Source organism: Lotus japonicus, chromosome 2 (assembly GCF_012489685.1).
Source record: "Lotus japonicus ecotype B-129 chromosome 2, LjGifu_v1.2".
Lineage (NCBI taxonomy): Eukaryota > Viridiplantae > Streptophyta > Magnoliopsida > Fabales > Fabaceae > Lotus > Lotus japonicus.
Window position 1 is genome coordinate 18632444 of NC_080042.1, and position 21201 is coordinate 18653644.

The window sequence follows — 21201 nt, forward strand, 5'->3', positions numbered from 1 at the left end:
ATAGGTTCTGAATGTCATTCACTCAATAACAACAAAGATCAAACATGCACAAATTCAATGAGACTTTAAAAAGGGCTGAAACATTGGCTAGGTAGAACATGATGGTGGTTGGTCCCTAAGGAAATTCTAGGCGTCAAGCACATTGAGTGTGGTCCAATTCTAACCCCCCTCCCCCCCGGAGCTTTTCACAAAAAACATTTTAGCACAAGTCTCTTGTACCCCCCTTTTTTCACTTTTTCTTTTGTTCTTTTACAACTCCAGCTTTTGCTCAGGAGTTCTTTTTCTTTTTTTTCTTTTTTCAATGATTTTTTTCTTTTCGGGGCAAGAGATTATCTCACAATTTTTCAGCTCCATACAAATATAATCAAGGACCATCACTCCCCAATATTCCAACCAAACATCCGCCCCAATCACTTGGCTACAATAAAATCTCCAAAAAGGCTCGGGGCAACTAAAGACAATGTTCAATCAACTAATTCAGAATCTCAAGAAATCCTACAAGTCTCAAGAATAAAGCAAGAATCACAAAGCACGCTATGAGTGAAATTAATGCAGAACCAAGAATTGCAAGTGAGTCAAGATCCTCCAGGGAAATTTTATGGTGAAGGGTCAAAGATAGACCCTTAATGGACTCACCTCGACTTCTTTCTCAAGAAACACTCGGAAGACCGAAGTCTCCTCCTCTCTTCCCCAAACATGCAATCACTCATCCCCTAAAACAGCAGCAAGTATTCACAAAAGCATTTTCAAAAACAGCACATGTAAGGAAACAAAACTATAGCTAAAAGCGTGTGAGTATAGGGAAGTAAAAGACCCAAAAACAAAAACTTAAATAGCAATGCATGATAAAAAGAAAAATAAAAGCTACAAAAGAAAAAATATGTAAAAATGCATTAGCTAATCTCAAGGGAAGAGTTGACCTTCTTTACTAATTACCATGGAGGCCTTAGAGCCACCTCCTACTCCAGAATTTAGGTTCTCAATCCCTGCACAATGCAACAACCAAACAAGCAAAATAAAACCAAAACTTGGGTTGTCTCCCAAGCAGCCCATTGTTATAGTCTTAGGTAGATTATCCCCCTTATCAAGGAGGTTTGAAAAACATGGTTTCCAACTTCAGAACCTCACCACCTTGGTACACCTTCAACCTCTGCCCATTCACAGTGAAAGTATTCTTTGTCTCTGGGTTTTCAACCTCAACAGCACCATGAGGAAACACCCTCTTGACCACAAAGGGTCCAGACCATCTAGACTTAAGTTTCCCAGGGAAGAGTCTCAATCTAGAATTGAAGAGCAACACCAATTGCCCTGTGACAAATTCCCTATTCAGAATCTTCCTATCATGCCACTTCTTTGTCTTTTCCTTGTAGATGCTAGCACTCTCATAATCTCGGAGTCGAAACTCATCAAGCTCATTCAATTGTAAGAGTCTCTTCTCGCTAGCAACTTTCCAATCAAAATTCAATTTCCTTATGGCCCAATAGGCCTTGTGTTCTAATTCCACAGGTAAGTGACACGCTTTCCCAAAAACTAAGTGGAAAGGAGAGGTACCAATCGGAGTTTTAAAAGCGGTTCGGTAGGCCCATAAAGCATCGTCAAGTTTCCTTGACCAATCCTTTCTGGAAGAATCTACCACCTTTTCAAGAATACGTTTTAATTCCCGATTAGAAATCTCAACTTGCCCACTAGTTTGGGGGTGATAGGGGGTAGACACTTTGTGCTTTACACCATATTTTTCCAAGAGAGACTCGAAAGCTCTGTTGCAAAAGTGGGTACCCCCATCACTTATAATCGCCCTAGGAACACCAAACCTAGTAAAAATGTTCTTTTTTAGAAAAGCAACCACCACCTTAGAGTCATTTGTTGAGAGTGCAGCGGCTTCAACCCACTTGGAAACATAATCAACAACCACTAAAATATACTGGCAACCAAAAGAAGGTGGGAAAGGTCCCATGAAATCGATGCCCCAGACATCAAACAACTCAATTTCCAAAATATTTTTTAGGGGCATCTCATTTCTCCTTGAGATGTTACCAGTTCGTTGACATCTATCACAACTCTCAACAAAAGCTCTACTATCCCTATGCAGCGTAGGCCAATAGAAACCACTTTGGAGAACCTTAGCAGCGGTCCTTTCCCCACTAAAATGTCCACCATAACTTGATCCATGGCAATGCCAAAGAATTTTCTCAAAATCAACTTCAGGGATGCACCTCCTAATGACTCCATCAAAACAAATTTTGAAAAGGAAAGGGTCATCCCAGAGGTAAGATTTTGCATCATGCAGAAATTTTTTCTTTGAATAAGTCCAGCAACACGAAAATTAGCAAAATGTACATACCAGGGTAGGGGTTCCTCGGTGGAAACAGCTAGGAGTTTCTCATCCGGGAACTCCTCTTGAATAGGTATTGGGTTGCACGCCCCACCTTCCAATCTTGACAAATGGTCTGCCACGCTATTGTCCTTGCCTCTCCGGTCAATGATCTCAAGGTCAAACTCTTGAAGGAGTAAGACCCATCGAATCAACCTTGGCTTAGAGTCCTGTTTAGCAAACAAATGCCTCAAAGCAGCATGGTCAGTATGAACAATTACTTTAAAACCCAAGATGTAAGACCTAAACTTTTCACAAGCAAAGACTACACCCAACAACTCTTTTTCAGTTGTAGTGTAGTTCCTTTGAGCCTCATTCAACACTCTACTTGCATAGTATATCACATACAACACTCTTTCTTTCTTTTGACACAAGACAGCCCCTAAAGCTAGATCACTAGCATCACACATGATTTCAAATGGTAGAGACCAATCCGGAGCAACAATTACCGGGGCTGTCACCAAACTCTCTTTAATCGACTCAAAAGCTTTCAAACACTTCTCATCAAAAGTAAAAGGTACCTCCTTCTCAAGCAAGTTGGTCATAGGCTTAGCTAATTTGGAAAAGTCTTTAATAAACCGCCTATAAAATCCAGCATGCCCGAGGAAACTCTTAATACCCTTGATGTTAGTCGGGGGAGGGAGCTTTTCAATGACTTCAATCTTAGCTCTATCAACCTCAATCCCCTTTTCGGACACCTTGTGTCCAAGAACTATGCCATCCCTAAGCATGAAATGGCATTTCTCCCAATTCAAGACCAAGTTGGTCTCTTGACATCTTTTTAGAACCAAGGCTAAATTCCCTAGACAAGCATCAAAATTTGGACCAAAAACAGAGAAGTCGTCCATAAAGATCTCGATGCAAGTCTCTATCAAGCCAGAGAAAATAGCAAACATACACCTTTGGAAAGTAGCTGGGGCATTGCAAAGCCCAAATGGCATTCTCTTATAAGCAAACACGTTGTAAGGGCAAGTGAATGCCGTCTTCTCTTGGTCTTCCAGTGCAACACAAATTTGGTTGTACCCGGAATAGCCATCAAGAAAACAGTAGTATTGGTGCCCAGCCAACTTATCAAGAATTTGATCTATGAAAGGCAAAGGAAAGTGATCCTTTCTAGTTACCGAATTCAGCCTTCGATAGTCAATACAAACCCTCCACTTCGTCACTTGACGAGTGGGAATCAACTCATTGTTCTCATTGGCAACCACAGTGATGCCTCCTTTCTTGGGAACCACTTGAACGGGACTTACCCATTCACTATCCAAAATTGGATAAATCACACCTGCATCAAGCAATTTAATTATCTCTTTCCTCACCACATCCTTCATGGAAGGGTTAAGTCTTCTTTGAGGTTGGACTATAGGTTTGTAATTTTCTTCCAACAAAATTTTATGCATGCATATCGCAGGACTAATACCTTTGATATCATCAATAGTCCAACCCAAAGCTGACTTGTGATCTCTCAAAACTCTGAGGAGTTTCTCCTCTTCTAAAGGTGTGAGAGCACTACTCAAAATAACAGGTTTATTCTCACCTTCCTCAAGATAAGCATACTTGAGAGAGGAAGGGAGTGGCTTGAGCTCACTCTTCTCCTCAATTGGAATCTCCTCATCCCTAGTTAATTCTTCTTTCCAAATGCTTTTGGTGGCAAGAGATGAGACAGATTCTAATTGAGATAGAGTAGCATTCACCTCATGGTACAAGGAGTCAAGCTCACTCTCAAGATTTTGGTCCTCTATTTCTAACCCCTCCATGATTGTTGTTTCCAAAGGGTTCTTAATAGATATCCTAACAAACTCTTCCGCTCAGTGTTTTAAGGAGTCAAAGATATTGAAGAGGACCTCCTCTTCACCCACTTTCAAAGTTAGAGTTCCCTTAGCCACTTTAATCTAAGCCTCACCTGTGGCTAAGAATGGTCTCCCCAATATGAGAGGAACTTTAGAGTCCTCTTCCATGGCTAAAATGACAAAATCCACTGGGAAGACAAACTTATCCACCTTAACCACAACATCTTCAATGATCCCGTAGGGGGTTTTTAAGGTCCTATCCGCCATTTGCAAAGAAATCATAGTTGGGGTTACCTCACCTAAGTTCAACCTTTTAAACATACTAAGCGGCATCAAGTTGATACTCGCTCCTAAATCACACAAGGCTTCTACCATAGTTAACCCCTCTATCTCCACCGGAATCGTAAAACTCCCGGGATCTCTCCTCTTTTTAGGCATCTTCCTTTGCAAAATGGCACTACACTCTTCGGTCATCAAGATAGTTTCATCGACCTCACTCAACTTCCTTCTAGGATATCTTTCATGAATTTAGCATAGATTGGAATATGCTCCAAGGCTTCAGAAAAAGGGATATTAATATGGAGTTTCTTAAAAACCTCCAAGAACATAGAAAATTGTTTATCCAAATTTTTCATCACCAAAGCCTTGGGAAATGGAATCTTGCGGAGCTTAGGGATATGAGTGTTTACAGCTCTTTCCTCCATAACACCCTCATCTCTTTCTACCTCAGCTTCCTCATTTTTCTCTTCCTCAATTTTTTCCTCTGGCTCATGTAACACTCTTCCACTCCTAGTGGAAACAACAGCGGTATTTTCTTGCTCAGTTAAAGTTAAAGTTTCGGAAGAGAACTTACCTTGGTGATTTCCGGACATTTGTTTCGCTAGCTGTTCCAATTGACTCGCCAAGCTCTTTATGGCCAACTCGTGGCACTTGTAATTGCTCGCTAAATGATCAATAAATCCTTCAATCAGCTCTTCAAGACTCTTCTTGCCAACCGTCTTTACAACAATTTGCGGCTGGTCAAGAGGGCCTTGTTCTGAGGTTGGAGCTTTTCCTCCTTGAGTCAATGTTCTGACCTTGCTAACATCATCATTGACAGTACACTGGTTACTATCATGAGATTCACCACAAAATTTGCACTCCAAACTAGTTACTCTCGCTCCAATTGACTTGGTATCCTGTATATGTTTCCGCATTTGAGCTACTTCCTCGGAGAGTTGCTTATTGGAGGCTATGAGCTTGTCATAAGTTTCCACTTCAAAAGAACTTCTTCGGATTTGGCGTTCATTCTCGAAGTTCATGGCTCTCATCGCCATTTTCTCTATCAAATCATACCCCGCTTGTGGGGGAAGAGCATCGAACTCCCCACTTGAAGCCGCGTCCAAGCCAAACCGTGATGAGTATAGTAACCCATCATAGAACTTCGCCACACATTCAGCTTGGGTAAGATTGTGTTGAGGACATTTCCTCAAAAGCTTCTTGAAATGCTCCCAAGCCTCATAAAGATTTTCATCTGAGGATTGTGTGAACGTCATGATGTCATTCTTCAATTTCCTCAAGAGGGACCTTGGGAAGAACCTCGTTGTGAATTTTTCTGCAAGGTCTTCCCTGTAAGACCTGGATTTTCAGAACAAGCTAGTTTCCGACTCACGCGTAGAATCAGTGTAAGCGTGACAGGAGTTTGACATTTGAGGAAGATTAATGAAGAAGAAAGTTCAGGAATTGCTTGAGGAATGTTGCGTAGTTGTTTTCGGAGTTAGTGCGAGTCGTCTGCACACTTGCCTTAGGGCGAGCGTGTCCAGAATAGACTATTTCGCTCTTAAAGCAACGTTTTGAGTGAGATTTCGAACTCTCGGAAAATTTAAAGATTCTCTTTATTTTTCCATCGACCAGCGTTTCATTTCGGAACTCTGGACTGTACGCACGATAGGTTTCATGTAACACCCCGATTTCCAGGTGTCACTTTAGTAACCAAAAGTAAACTTTACGCGGAAAACAGGTAATTTTTTTCGTTTGATTCCTTGTAAATCAAGCAATAGAGAAATAAAGACATAACCCCAACACTAACTAACCAATATACAAATATATACACATGTACCACCTCAGCTGCACTCTCCCGTCACGCGCACTCGCAGTGACTCCAAAGTAATGTGCCCGTAGGCAAATAGTTACAGATCCAGATGTGTGAGTGAGAAAATCATAATTACAAACCACTAGGAGGAAGTCGGCCTCAAAATGGCCTAAGCAAAGACCCCTATGGTCCGACTGACTCACTGTGATCCCTCAGTAAGAGAACCACACAAAAGCCATGCGTCGGGAACCTACCCTGTCCCAAAATATGAATGACGAATCAGAGCTATTACAGTAACAACTAACTCAAAAGGCTCTAACCACCCATAACCCACACTACTATCATCGACCCTCCCTCGAACAGTCATGAAGTCCGGGTCCTCGTCGAAAGCTTCAGTAATAGTCGTTCCGCTCCGGGTCTTTCCCGCACAACGAATCATCACGAACCGGCTGACGGACGCCTGGCAGCAGGCCGACCGCCCAAGCACAAACATACAAACAAAGCCAAGGCGCTAGGGTCAACTTACAGAATACAATAGATATACAATCAACATGCGATAAAAGGGGTATATATATATATGTTGTATATATACATATAAGTTATGCACTGCTTACCCTAAGGTTTATACATAGCATGTTATCAAATCTCTTACACAATTCAGTCATAATAAGATGCATTGTGTGCCAGTGCAGAATATGCTGACACAAATCCGAATAACGTCACTCTGCTTGGCGACGGGACAGAACAACAACGTCACTCTGCTTGGCGACGGAACAAATCAACAACGTCACTCTGCTTGGCGACGGAACAAATCAACGACGTCACTCTGCTTGGCGACGGGACAAACCAACGGTATTGCCACTTATAGGCTGGGCACCTCGAGACGGTCGTAACACTGGCCTCGTGTTTAACCATTTCTGCTCGGGCGTCGCTTATCACCTTTGGCTATAGTCAAGACGGTACAAACTCTACATGGTTTGACCATTTCTGCTTGCTATGCCGAACATCAACAGGCACGATGCAACTCTACATGGATGATCGTTACCTCCTGTTGTGCCAGATATAGTCAGGACCGATTCAACTCTGCATGGCTGATCGTTACTTCCTGTTATACCGAAGTACTCTGCTTGGCACTTCATCGCGTATATGCACGTGTGCAATATGATTATCAAAACCAGAGTCAGTGTCGGTCAATACAACACGACTTGGAGTTAGTGTCGGTCAATACAACACAACTCCCACCACAAAACCCACAAACAAAACCCAGAGTCTGTGCCGGTCAATACAACACGACTCGAACAACACTACCAGGAGTACTAGAGTACTCGGTGACTTTCAATCATCACCATAGCTCACCTTAGTGGCTTCCCCCAATTCCGATAACTCTCCAACCCACAACAAAGTCGACTTTTCCCCGTCTTTCGTAAATATTTTCCCCTTCAGTTCTCCTATGCTTAAACGTTAATAAAAATTGTTTCAATTCGAATTAGTCAAGTTATGAGTTTATTTCTCAAAGTCTAAGTTTCCCAAGTCTTTAGTTTTTCAAAGCTCTATCATTCTAAGTTTTCAAAGATCAACCACCCAAAATACATTTCCCGGGGAAAGTCTAAGAATTCCAACATATGGCTAAGTCTCAAACCCCACATTTGGACTTGCCTAGGGTTGTTCATCCAACCCGAAATATCAAAGATCACCAGATCAATGAATCTCCACTCCGAAATTGCGTCAAAACGCTCAATCCAACAAAAGCACAACATCACAAGTATGGAAAAGCATCATAACATCAACTCATCATCAAAAACAACATCAGATAAAACATAAGTCGAATTTATCGACGCCTATCATGCAGTCATAGCTAATATATAGTAAGTTGCCCTAACCTCGAGCTGATCCAGCTTCGCAAATCAAATCTCCTTCACAGGAATGCCTTGAAACTTCCAAAGTTCCTTCAACTGAACCTCGGAGGAAAAACAAAGCAGAATCCACACAAAATCGATTAGTTCGATCGCAATACAATACATAAACGATAGACAAAGCATCAAAGCTTCAGAATACGACAAACAGGTACGAAAGGACAAGTTTTCGAAAACGAAAAACTCCCCTCCCCTTAGGAAAAACCCACGGCCAAAAGGAGAAAAGGGCTTCGGCTCTTTTTCTTCGATCAAATCAGTTTACAAGGTAGTTTTAGGGTAAAACTAAGGCAAAGAAACTGTCAGAACAATTTTCGGACAATCGGGCCGAAATACGACTACGCAGGGGCATTTTGGTCCAAAATAAAGGCTCAAAACTTCAAAGTTATCAGTTCTGAAAACAAATTTGACAGCAACGATCCTCATGATATCCGTGACAACAAATCCTAAAGGCACGAAGTCATATTAAGTCTTTTCGACAATAAAGTTTCGAAATGTGAGACAAAAAGAGTTTTGAGTCAATTTTTCAGATCCTGGACAACTGAATCGCAATCAGAGTTTACTGACAGAGGTTTTAGACTCAGGGGAACATAAGGAACATAACCCAAGCGAGAAATCAGAGAAATCGGACAATTTTAGAAAAAGCTCAAAACTTAGAGCACAGAAACGACTTCAGAAACTCAGCAGAAACAGAAATCAGAGGCAGGATTCATGATAGTTACCTCGATACCTAGAAGTAGGGACGAACTGCACGAAGATTGGTCAAGTTTTCGCGGAAATCCCCTCCCCCCTTGCTCCCCACGAAATCAGCCACAAATGGAAAGAAAATGAGAGGATTTTGCTTTTTCGCGCTATTTATAGGCGGGTGAAATCGCGGGAAAATGAAAATTTCGCGATTCCGATTTTTGCAGCACGATCACCGAGAAATTCTAAGAGAGATTCTGGCGTCGGAATTCCAGAACTCAAAACAAATATCTAGGATTTGGGAAAAACGATATCGAAAAACTCAAAAGCGGTGTCGGTTAATCTGCCCCGAAAAACTACTTTTTGCTGTGATGCTCAAACGACAAAACTTCCAACTGAAGAAAGATTGGAAACGTCGAAACAAGTCTGGCAACACGGACGGAATCTTCGTTAGAAGTCCCGAATAGAAAAAGTCTTCATCCATTGCTCGAAAATAGGGTTTCGGAGCAAAGCAATTAGCGTCGGCGGACATCCGAAAAGTGAAACCTGTCGTGCGTACAGTCCAGAGTTCCGAAATGAAACGCTGGTCGATGGAAAAATAAAGAGAATCTTTAAATTTTCCGAGAGTTCGAAATCTCACTCAAAACGTTGCTTTAAGAGCGAAATAGTCTATTCTGGACACGCTCGCCCTAAGGCAAGTGTGCAGACGACTCGCACTAACTCCGAAAACAACTACGCAACATTCCTCAAGCAATTCCTGAACTTTCTTCTTCATTAATCTTCCTCAAATGTCAAACTCCTGTCACGCTTACACTGATTCTACGCGTGAGTCGGAAACTTAACTTGTTCTGAAAATCCAGGTCTTACAATACTCCCCTCCAAAAAGAAAGTTTCGTCCTCGAAACTCAGAGTTCTGAGAAAGTCCGGAATACAGTTCCTCGATCTTATCGTCCAATTCTCATGTAGTAGTGCCTGTGTCATTGTTCCTCATAATCTTTACTTAAGCAATCTGCTTTCCCCTTAACTGTTTCACTCTTCTATCCCCACTGCTAACTATCGGCGTCTCAAAAGACAAAACATCATTCAACCTCATGTCGTCTGACTCGATTACATGCGTCGGATCTCTGCTTGAAATGATATCGGTTGGCATTCCGTGCAGTCGCACCATCTTAGCCACTTACTTCTTTACTTTCGGTCGTCCGAAATTCTTCTTAAACTCGGTGCCTCTCTGTCATCTTAAGGTAAATACTCAACTCGTCCTCGTGATCTTCATCTACAGTCCAAAACTCCACTTGTCCGTTCGATAACTCCTAGACGAATCCTCCCCCTTGGAAACCGCTAGTCCATTAAAACACCTCTAACTTCGTAACTATCATCACTCGCACAATGAAATCAATCTCCTACTTAGTCACCCTTCGAATTAAAAATCGACTTATGTCCTTATTTCTTGTCCTTCACTAATCTTATCCCCTTCAACATCAAGTTATCAACAACTTATAAGATAATCCTCTTCTTAATATCTAACAATCCATTATTATCGTCTTCTTCCTTAGAACTTCCCTCACTCAAACCTATTTACACTTACTGAAATCCCTAACACTTCGCACAAATCGAGACTTATCCTCTAGAAGATTAAATCATAACTATACCTCAAGGGACTTAACTAGCCATTGACTCTTAAACTCTACGAAACTCGTCAAAATATAACAACCTCAGATATTCGTCTTAATACTAACACCTTCCTTTTTGTGACTCAATCACCATCTCGTCAATCAACTTCTTAATTTCTCAATCAAATTCTGACAAACTTCAAGTCCTACACACCTTAGACAGACATTCATAGATTTAAAACCTAAACCTTCACCAAGTTTGGTCCTCTAATGACCTTTAATTCTTCAATACTTCTTAAATGAATATCCGTTTCTTAAAACTATAACTCCTTCATTTACCCAAACGACCTGATAAGTGTCGTCATGCTTCCACACTCACCACCTGATCCTGATATCCATAATCATAACTTATTATGCTAACATCATTCAAATCTTATCACATGTCATTATGTCCGCAACCTCATAATCAACATCAATCGATCACCGACCTTAACACTCCACACCACCCAGAATTCCTTTACTTCAGGATCTCTCTTATACTACACCTCAATGGTCTTAACCCGAAACTCACCTTCAGGTCTTCAATCTTCTAAGATTCAACTCCTATTGTCACACCTACAACCATAAGATCTCCTACTCGTACGCGATTCTCGACTCTCAAGATCAATCTTAACCCTAAGATTTCAATCCAACTTAGTAAATCTCACGTAGTAATCTTAGCATATTTCTTTGGAATCCATATCAACAACCTCAAGTATTCAACTTATGCTAAAACTTTCTTTCTCCAACTTAATCATTAATTCAACACTTTTCAAGTGAAAATTCATCTCTTAAGACTATAATGTCTCCACATATTAATCAAACGCTTAGCAAAACTTATTCCTCGAACTCAACTATAACAAACTAGTTCAGAGTTAATTCTTCTCACTCTTGCTACCATCAAGCTATCATCTAAAACCTGATTAAATCCAACTTATTTAGTCTCTAATAACTCCCCTCAGCAATCACATAACCTATGACTTCATAACTTCCGAGAAACTACTTAATACTTTTCCAGCATTAAATCTCTTGACTTAGTCTACCTCTACTTGGAGTAATCGTACGAACTAACCAATCAATGTCTATACAACACTCATCAACTTCCAAAGATTTAAATCTTAATCTTTCACAATCAAATGCTTAACACGAACTCTCCTCCCAAATCCGACTAATCCTCAATCAATTCAAATTCATCTTACACATCCTTCTATCAAGGTCCATTATCAGCTGTGATTCCGAATATCACCCCCTCAATATTAGGTTGATCAGGCCTAATACATCGAAGGTGGAAATTTAGAAAAACCCACTGGAACAGACAATGAGTTCCTAACATTCAGCAACCACAAATATCCTGATATCAAGTTCCTAACGATTCCGCTACGGAACCACACACCCTCAATCCATGTAAAAGATTAATCCTTCCTCGTCAATTGAGTCAAAGGTCCAACAATCTTGGCAAATCCCTCAATGAAGCGTCTATAATATCCAGCTAAATCCACAGAACTTCTGATCTCTGTCACCATCTTCGGTTGCTCCCAAGCCAAAACAGTCTCCACTTTCGCCGGATCCACAGCTATGCCCTCCTTCGAGATAACATGGCCTAAGAAATTGACTTCCTCCAGCCAGAATTCACACTTGGAAGGGTTCTCATACAGCTTTTTCTCTCTCAACAATTGTAAAACTTGGCGCAAATGTCCTTCATGTTTATTCGCGTCCTTCGAATAGATCAATATGTCCTCAATAAACACCACCACACGCCGATCTAAGAACTCCTGAAAGATGCGGTTCATGTAATCCATGAAAACAGCAGGTACATTCGTAACTCCAAACGGCATCACTAGGTACTCGTAGTGTCCTTAACGTGTCCTGAAAGCAGTCTTCGGTATATCCTCAATCTTCACTCTGATCCGACGATAGCCTGACCTCAAATCTATCTTGGAAAATACGGTAGCCCCTCGTAGTTGGTCCATCAAATCATCTATCCTCGGCAACGGGTATCTGTTCTTGATCGTCGCCTTGTTCAATTGTCGATAATCCACCCACGATCTCGACCTTCCGTCCTTCTTCTTGACTAACAACACTGGCGCTCCCCACGGTGAAACACTCGGTCGAATGAATCCCTTTTGCCGAAAGATCCTCTAACGACTCCGCTTCAAAACTAAACGCCCTAAAATCCTACGATTCGTACCCATAAGGAATTTCCCTGAGATCCTAGCTTCCTTATCAACGCCTCGGTAAAACAACTCCCTAGCTCCGCGTGCTATTCTAGATCTCGTGTAACCTCTATAGTTAAATCACGAGCAACTTCGAATAAGGTCCTACTAGGGATAATAATCATAGGATCATAGTCTAAGTAGTAAATACAAGTTAGGCGCGTCACACTCGCTTGAATATAAAAGAGTAAGTTATTCTAGAATACGAGAACAGTTAAAATATTACCATCGTTCCCACGTTCTTCCTCGTTCGACTCCTCAACTCTTGCTCCTCCCTTGATATGAATCCTTTCCTCTGTAGCAAGTTGTTTTCCTTTCCCAACATTCCCTGATGATTCGCCCCTGAGTGCCTTGCAATCTTGGGAGAAATGTCCCGGTTGGTTGCAATTGAAGCATAGACTTTCTTTGGTCTTGCAGTTCACAGCTAGATGCCCCTCTCGGTTACACTTGAAGCATCTCCGTCCAATCACTGAGCATTTGTTAGCAAAATGCCCAACCTTTCTGCAACGAGTACATGTCACTCCTTTGTCACCAACTGGCTTCCCCCCCAGTATCAGCAGTCGTCGGTTTGTACTCTCTTGAGATAAGATTTCTTCCCTCGGAACGCTGATATGGTCCCCACTTATGGTAACTCTTCCTTCCGTTGTAGCCTTGAGATCCTGACCTCATTGGTCCCCCAGCTCCTGTTCGGTTCATTCCTCTTTGTTGATACATTGCTGTCGCCATCAGTCGTTGATGATGCTCACGTGTAGCCTCCGCCATCCGGTTAAGATCCACCATCCTATATCCCATCGAACGTCCGATTAGTACTAGCCATACGGTAGCACTAGACAAACCACTCAATCCGATTAAGTAGTAACGCAAACACTTAGAGCGAAAATCGCTCTGCAGACAATCAATTTTTACTCTTTGCAGAGTCACACAACCTAGCACAGAAGACCTATTCCCCAAAGACTCCCGAAAGACTCGACTAAGCTCTGATACCACAATGTAACACCCCGATTTCCAGGTGTCACTTTAGTAACCAAAAGTAAACTTTACGCGGAAAACAGGTAATTTTTTTCGTTTGATTCCTTGTAAATCAAGCAATAGAGAAATAAAGACATAACCCCAACACTAACTAACCAATATACAAATATATACACATGTACCACCTCAGCTGCACTCTCCCGTCACGCGCACTCGCAGTGACTCCAAAGTAATGTGCCCGTAGGCAAATAGTTACAGATCCAGATGTGTGAGTGAGAAAATCATTATTACAAACCACTAGGAGGAAGTCGGCCTCAAAATGGCCTAAGCAAAGACCCCTATGGTCCGACTGACTCACTGTGATCCCTCAGTAAGAGAACCACACAAAAGCCATGCGTCGGGAACCTACCCTGTCCCAAAATATGAATGACGAATCAGAGCTATTACAGTAACAACTAACTCAAAAGGCTCTAACCACCCATAACCCACACTACTATCATCGACCCTCCCTCGAACAGTCATGAAGTCCGGGTCCTCGTCGAAAGCTTCAGTAATAGTCGTTCCGCTCCGGGTCTTTCCCGCACAACGAATCATCACGAACCGGCTGACGGACGCCTGGCAGCAGGCCGACCGCCCAAGCACAAACATACAAACAAAGCCAAGGCGCTAGGGTCAACTTACAGAATACAATAGATATACAATCAACATGCGATAAAAGGGGTATATATATATATATGTTGTATATATACATATAAGTTATGCACTGCTTACCCTAAGGTTTATACATAGCATGTTATCAAATCTCTTACACAATTCAGTCATAATAAGATGCATTGTGTGCCAGTGCAGAATATGCTGACACAAATCCGAATAACGTCACTCTGCTTGGCGACGGGACAGAACAACAACGTCACTCTGCTTGGCGACGGAACAAATCAACAACGTCACTCTGCTTGGCGACGGAACAAATCAACGACGTCACTCTGCTTGGCGACGGGACAAACCAACGGTATTGCCACTTATAGGCTGGGCACCTCGAGACGGTCGTAACACTGGCCTCGTGTTTAACCATTTCTGCTCGGGCGTCGCTTATCACCTTTGGCTATAGTCAAGACGGTACAAACTCTACATGGTTTGACCATTTCTGCTTGCTATGCCGAACATCAACAGGCACGATGCAACTCTACATGGATGATCGTTACCTCCTGTTGTGCCAGATATAGTCAGGACCGATTCAACTCTGCATGGCTGATCGTTACTTCCTGTTATACCGAAGTACTCTGCTTGGCACTTCATCGCGTATATGCACGTGTGCAATATGATTATCAAAACCAGAGTCAGTGTCGGTCAATACAACACGACTTGGAGTTAGTGTCGGTCAATACAACACAACTCCCACCACAAAACCCACAAACAAAACCCAGAGTCTGTGCCGGTCAATACAACACGACTCGAACAACACTACCAGGAGTACTAGAGTACTCGGTGACTTTCAATCATCACCATAGCTCACCTTAGTGGCTTCCCCCAATTCCGATAACTCTCCAACCCACAACAAAGTCGACTTTTCCCCGTCTTTCGTAAATATTTTCCCCTTCAGTTCTCCTATGCTTAAACGTTAATAAAAATTGTTTCAATTCGAATTAGTCAAGTTATGAGTTTATTTCTCAAAGTCTAAGTTTCCCAAGTCTTTAGTTTTTCAAAGCTCTATCATTCTAAGTTTTCAAAGATCAACCACCCAAAATACATTTCCCGGGGAAAGTCTAAGAATTCCAACATATGGCTAAGTCTCAAACCCCACATTTGGACTTGCCTAGGGTTGTTCATCCAACCCGAAATATCAAAGATCACCAGATCAATGAATCTCCACTCCGAAATTGCGTCAAAACGCTCAATCCAACAAAAGCACAACATCACAAGTATGGAAAAGCATCATAACATCAACTCATCATCAAAAACAACATCAGATAAAACATAAGTCGAATTTATCGACGCCTATCATGCAGTCATAGCTAATATATAGTAAGTTGCCCTAACCTCGAGCTGATCCAGCTTCGCAAATCAAATCTCCTTCACAGGAATGCCTTGAAACTTCCAAAGTTCCTTCAACTGAACCTCGGAGGAAAAACAAAGCAGAATCCACACAAAATCGATTAGTTCGATCGCAATACAATACATAAACGATAGACAAAGCATCAAAGCTTCAGAATACGACAAACAGGTACGAAAGGACAAGTTTTCGAAAACGAAAAACTCCCCTCCCCTTAGGAAAAACCCACGGCCAAAAGGAGAAAAGGGCTTCGGCTCTTTTTCTTCGATCAAATCAGTTTACAAGGTAGTTTTAGGGTAAAACTAAGGCAAAGAAACTGTCAGAACAATTTTCGGACAATCGGGCCGAAATACGACTACGCAGGGGCATTTTGGTCCAAAATAAAGGCTCAAAACTTCAAAGTTATCAGTTCTGAAAATAAATTTGACAGCAACGATCCTCATGATATCCGTGACAACAAATCCTAAAGGCACGAAGTCATATTAAGTCTTTTCGACAATAAAGTTTCGAAATGTGAGACAAAAAGAGTTTTGAGTCAATTTTTCAGATCCTGGACAACTGAATCGCAATCAGAGTTTACTGACAGAGGTTTTAGACTCAGGGGAACATAAGGAACATAACCCAAGCGAGAAATCAGAGAAATCGGACAATTTTAGAAAAAGCTCAAAACTTAGAGCACAGAAACGACTTCAGAAACTCAGCAGAAACAGAAATCAGAGGCAGGATTCATGATAGTTACCTCGATACCTAGAAGTAGGGACGAACTGCACGAAGATTGGTCAAGTTTTCGCGGAAATCCCCTCCCCCCTTGCTCCCCACGAAATCAGCCACAAATGGAAAGAAAATGAGAGGATTTTGCTTTTTCGCGCTATTTATAGGCGGGTGAAATCGCGGGAAAATGAAAATTTCGCGATTCCGATTTTTGCAGCACGATCACCGAGAAATTCTAAGAGAGATTCTGGCGTCGGAATTCCAGAACTCAAAACAAATATCTAGGATTTGGGAAAAACGATATCGAAAAACTCAAAAGCGGTGTCGGTTAATCTGCCCCGAAAAACTACTTTTTGCTGTGATGCTCAAACGACAAAACTTCCAACTGAAGAAAGATTGGAAACGTCGAAACAAGTCTGGCAACACGGACGGAATCTTCGTTAGAAGTCCCGAATAGAAAAAGTCTTCATCCATTGCTCGAAAATAGGGTTTCGGAGCAAAGCAATTAGCGTCGGCGGACATCCGAAAAGTGAAACCTGTCGTGCGTACAGTCCAGAGTTCCGAAATGAAACGCTGGTCGATGGAAAAATAAAGAGAATCTTTAAATTTTCCGAGAGTTCGAAATCTCACTCAAAACGTTGCTTTAAGAGCGAAATAGTCTATTCTGGACACGCTCGCCCTAAGGCAAGTGTGCAGACGACTCGCACTAACTCCGAAAACAACTACGCAACATTCCTCAAGCAATTCCTGAACTTTCTTCTTCATTAATCTTCCTCAAATGTCAAACTCCTGTCACGCTTACACTGATTCTACGCGTGAGTCGGAAACTTAACTTGTTCTGAAAATCCAGGTCTTACATTTCACTTTTCGGATGTCCGCCGACGCTAATTTCTTTGCTTCGAAACCCTATTTTCGAGCAATGGATGAAGACTTTTTCTATTCGGGACTTCTAACGAAGATTCCGTCCGCGTTGCCAGATTTGTTTCGACGTTTCCAATCTTTCTTCAGTTGGAAGTTTTGTCGTTTGAGCATCACAGCAAAAAGTAGTTTTTCGGGGCAGATTAACCGACACCGCTTTTGAGTTTTTCGATATCGTTTTTCCCAAATCCTAGATATTTGTTTTGAGTTCTGGAATTCCGACGCCAGAATCTCTCTTAGAATTTCTCGGTGATCGTGCTGCAAAAATCGGAATCGCGAAATTTTCATTTTCCCGCGATTTCACCCGCCTATAAATAGCGCGAAAAAGCAAAATCCTCTCATTTTCTTTCCATTTGTGGCTGATTTCGTGGGGAGCAAGGGGGGAGGGGATTTCCGCGAAAACTTGACCAATCTTCGTGCAGTTCGTCCCTACTTCTAGGTATCGAGGTAACTATCATGAATCCTGCCTCTGATTTCTGTTTCTGCTGAGTTTCTGAAGTCGTTTCTGTGCTCTAAGTTTTGAGCTTTTTCTAAAATTGTCCGATTTCTCTGATTTCTCGCTTGGGTTATGTTCCTTATGTTCCCCTGAGTCTAAAACCTCTGTCAGTAAACTCTGATTGCGATTCAGTTGTCCAGGATCTGAAAAATTGACTCAAAACTCTTTTTGTCTCACATTTCGAAACTTTATTGTCGAAAAGACTTAATCTGACTTCGTGCCTTTAGGATTTGTTGTCACGGATATCATGAGGATCGTTGTTGTCAAATTTGTTTTCAGAACTGATAACTTTGAAGTTTTGAGCCTTTATTTTGGACCAAAATGCCCCTGCGTAGTCGTATTTCGGCCCGATTGTCCGAAAATTGTTCTGACAGTTTCTTTGCCTTAGTTTTACCCTAAAACTACCTTGTAAACTGATTTGATCGAAGAAAAAGAGCCGAAGCCCTTTTCTCCTTATGGCCGTGGGTTTTTCCTAAGGGGAGGGGAGTTTTTCGTTTTCGAAAACTTGTCCTTTCGTACCCGTTTGTCGTATTCTGAAGCTTTGATGCTTTGTCTATCGTTTATGTATTGTATTGCGATCGAACTAATCGATTTTGTGTGGATTCTGCTTTGTTTTTCCTCCGAGGTTCAGTTGAAGGAACTTTGGAAGTTTCAAGGCATTCCTGTGAAGGAGATTTGATTTGCGAAGCTGGATCAGCTCGAGGTTAGGGCAACTTACTATATATTAGCTATGACTGCATGATAGGCGTCGATAAATTCGACTTATGTTTTATCTGATGTTGTTTTTGATGATGAGTTGATGTTATGATGCTTTTCCATACTTGTGATGTTGTGCTTTTGTTGGATTGAGCGTTTTGACGCAATTTCGGAGTGGAGATTCATTGATCTGGTGATCTTTGATATTTCGGGTTGGATGAACAACCCTAGGCAAGTCCAAATGTGGGGTTTGAGACTTAGCCATATGTTGGAATTCTTAGACTTTCCCCGGGAAATGTATTTTGGGTGGTTGATCTTTGAAAACTTAGAATGATAGAGCTTTGAAAAACTAAAGACTTGGGAAACTTAGACTTTGAGAAATAAACTCATAACTTGACTAATTCGAATTGAAACAATTTTTATTAACGTTTAAGCATAGGAGAACTGAAGGGGAAAATATTTACGAAAGACGGGGAAAAGTCGACTTTGTTGTGGGTTTGGAGAGTTATCGGAATTGGGGGAAGCCACTAAGGTGAGCTATGGTGATGATTGAAAGTCACCGAGTACTCTAGTACTCTTGGGGAGTGTTGTGGAGCCGTGTTGTATTGACCGACACCTAGTGCTCTTGTTGTTTGGGCTGTGTTGTATTGACCGACACTAGACCCTTGTGTATTCTGTGGATGGAGTTGTGTTGTATTGACCGACACTTACTCCGAGTTGTGTTGTATTGACCGACACTAACTCATGGGTTTGTTGAGATTGGGTTGTGAGCTAAACACTTTCGTGGTAAGGACGATTCGTTGTTTGGCTAACCACGTTGCATTCAATCGGGTGAATAACGGGAATGGTTCACCTGTGCATATCATGGTGAATAACGGGAATGGTTCACCTTGCATTAATGATGAATAACGGGAATGGTTCATCATTCGGTGAATAACGGGAATGGTTCACCAAGGATGAATAACGGGAATGGTTCATCCAGGATGGATTTCATCCAGGATGGATAACGGGAATGGTCCATCCATAGTGAAAATGCTTCACTTGTGGCGAACGGGAACGCGTCACAAATCCGGATACATATTGTGCATTTCACGCATACATTCATGCTGACTGAGATTGTGTGCTGTTTGTTTATTGAAGCAATGTTAGAGCCATAACATGCTAGGATTGTTTATATGTATATATATCAACATATATCTATACCCCATATCACATGTTGAGTGTATATCTACTTATTGCTGTGAGTTGACCCTAGCGCCTTGGCTTTGTTTGTATGTTTGTGTTTGGGCGGTCGGCCTGCTACCAGATGTCGATGGCCGACTGGTGTTCGATGGTCTCTCCCTCGGGGGGGATCAGATATGAGCTTGTGGATCGGGATGCCCCCACCGCTTGGGTGATCGATGTTGTGGGTCATCGAGTGACGTACCGGGGAAGGGTCATGGAGGACCGGACTGACGAGTGTGAACATCTGACGAAAGAAGTTCTACGACGCATGGAGCTGAGCTTCAACTTGCCGTCTTCAGTTCGCCGAGGACTCGGATGTGTGAGCAGTTATGGGTTGGTAGAGTTAGGCAGGCGTCATATTTGTGTAGAGCTCTGATTCGTTTTGCTTTTGGGACGGGGTAGGTTCCCGACGCATGGCTTTTGTGTGGTTCTCTTATTGAGGGATCACAGTGAGTCAGTCGGACTATAGGGGTCTTTGCTTAGGCCATTTTGAGGCCGACTTTCTCCCAGTGGATTGTAATTATAACCTTTTCACTCACACTTCTGGATCTGTAACTATTTGCCTACGGGCACACTACTTTGGAGTCACTGCGAGTGCGCGTGACATGGGAGTGCAGCTGAGGCTGTACATGTGTAAATATTTGTGTGTTGGTTGGGTTTTGTCTTTATTTTCTATTGCTTGATTTAAAAGGTATCAAACGAAAAAATTACCTGTTTTCAGCGTAAAGTCTATTTTTGGTTACTAAAGTGACACCTGGAAATCGGGGTGTTACATTCCCAAGTAGAGAGACTCCCTTAAGGTTGTGAATTAAACCATTCCTCTGCTGCGTCCTTCAAAGAGAAGGGAAATAGACTCAACCGGATTGCTTCTGAAGAAACATTCACCACCCGATAAGTGTTGCAATTTCGGATGAACTTCTCCATATGAGCATGAGGATCTTCCGAGGAACCTCTACCATATTGGCTTTTGCTCACCATGTTAATGAATGCCGGTCTCAACTCAAAGTTCCCCACTCCTTCGGGAATGACAATACTTCCGGGATAGTCAAAGCTCATGGACCCCGAAGTTAGTTCCCGAAGAGTTCGGTTGGCATTCTCAACTTCTTGTTCACGCAAGCGGAGGGTGATACCCTCTTGGATCCTTGCCTCAATGTGGGCTTGCATCTCCTCCTCTGTCATGCGGCCACTCATGGTGGTGCCTCTCTTGAAAGCAACCTACGTATGACACTCAACAGAGAAAGATTAGTAGCACCAATTCTAGACAAGTTATAACTTAAAATTTAAACCAAAAATCGCAAAACAATTCCCCGGCAACAGCGCCAAAAACTTGTTGGTTCTTCTGCAAGTGTACAGAATCTACCCGGTTTTAAATTATCGAACCACATGGAATTAGATTGCAAATCCAGTTTAAGATTCAAGTTCAAGGTTGAAAAGCGAGTAAAATTCAGTTTT

General features: G+C 42.0%; 1 non-coding gene and 1 pseudogene across 1 annotated transcript; one reads left to right on the top strand and one right to left on the bottom strand.

The window, feature by feature from the left end:
- Positions 1 to 1084: 1084 nt before the first annotated feature.
- LOC130736173 (uncharacterized) lies at positions 1085 to 4125 on the bottom strand (annotated as a pseudogene).
- Positions 4126 to 5604: 1479 nt separating this feature from the next.
- LOC130741608 (small nucleolar RNA R71) lies at positions 5605 to 5711 on the top strand. The gene has a single exon (XR_009020496.1). It is a non-coding gene; the product is annotated as a small nucleolar RNA R71 (small nucleolar RNA).
- Positions 5712 to 21201: the final 15490 nt, after the last annotated feature.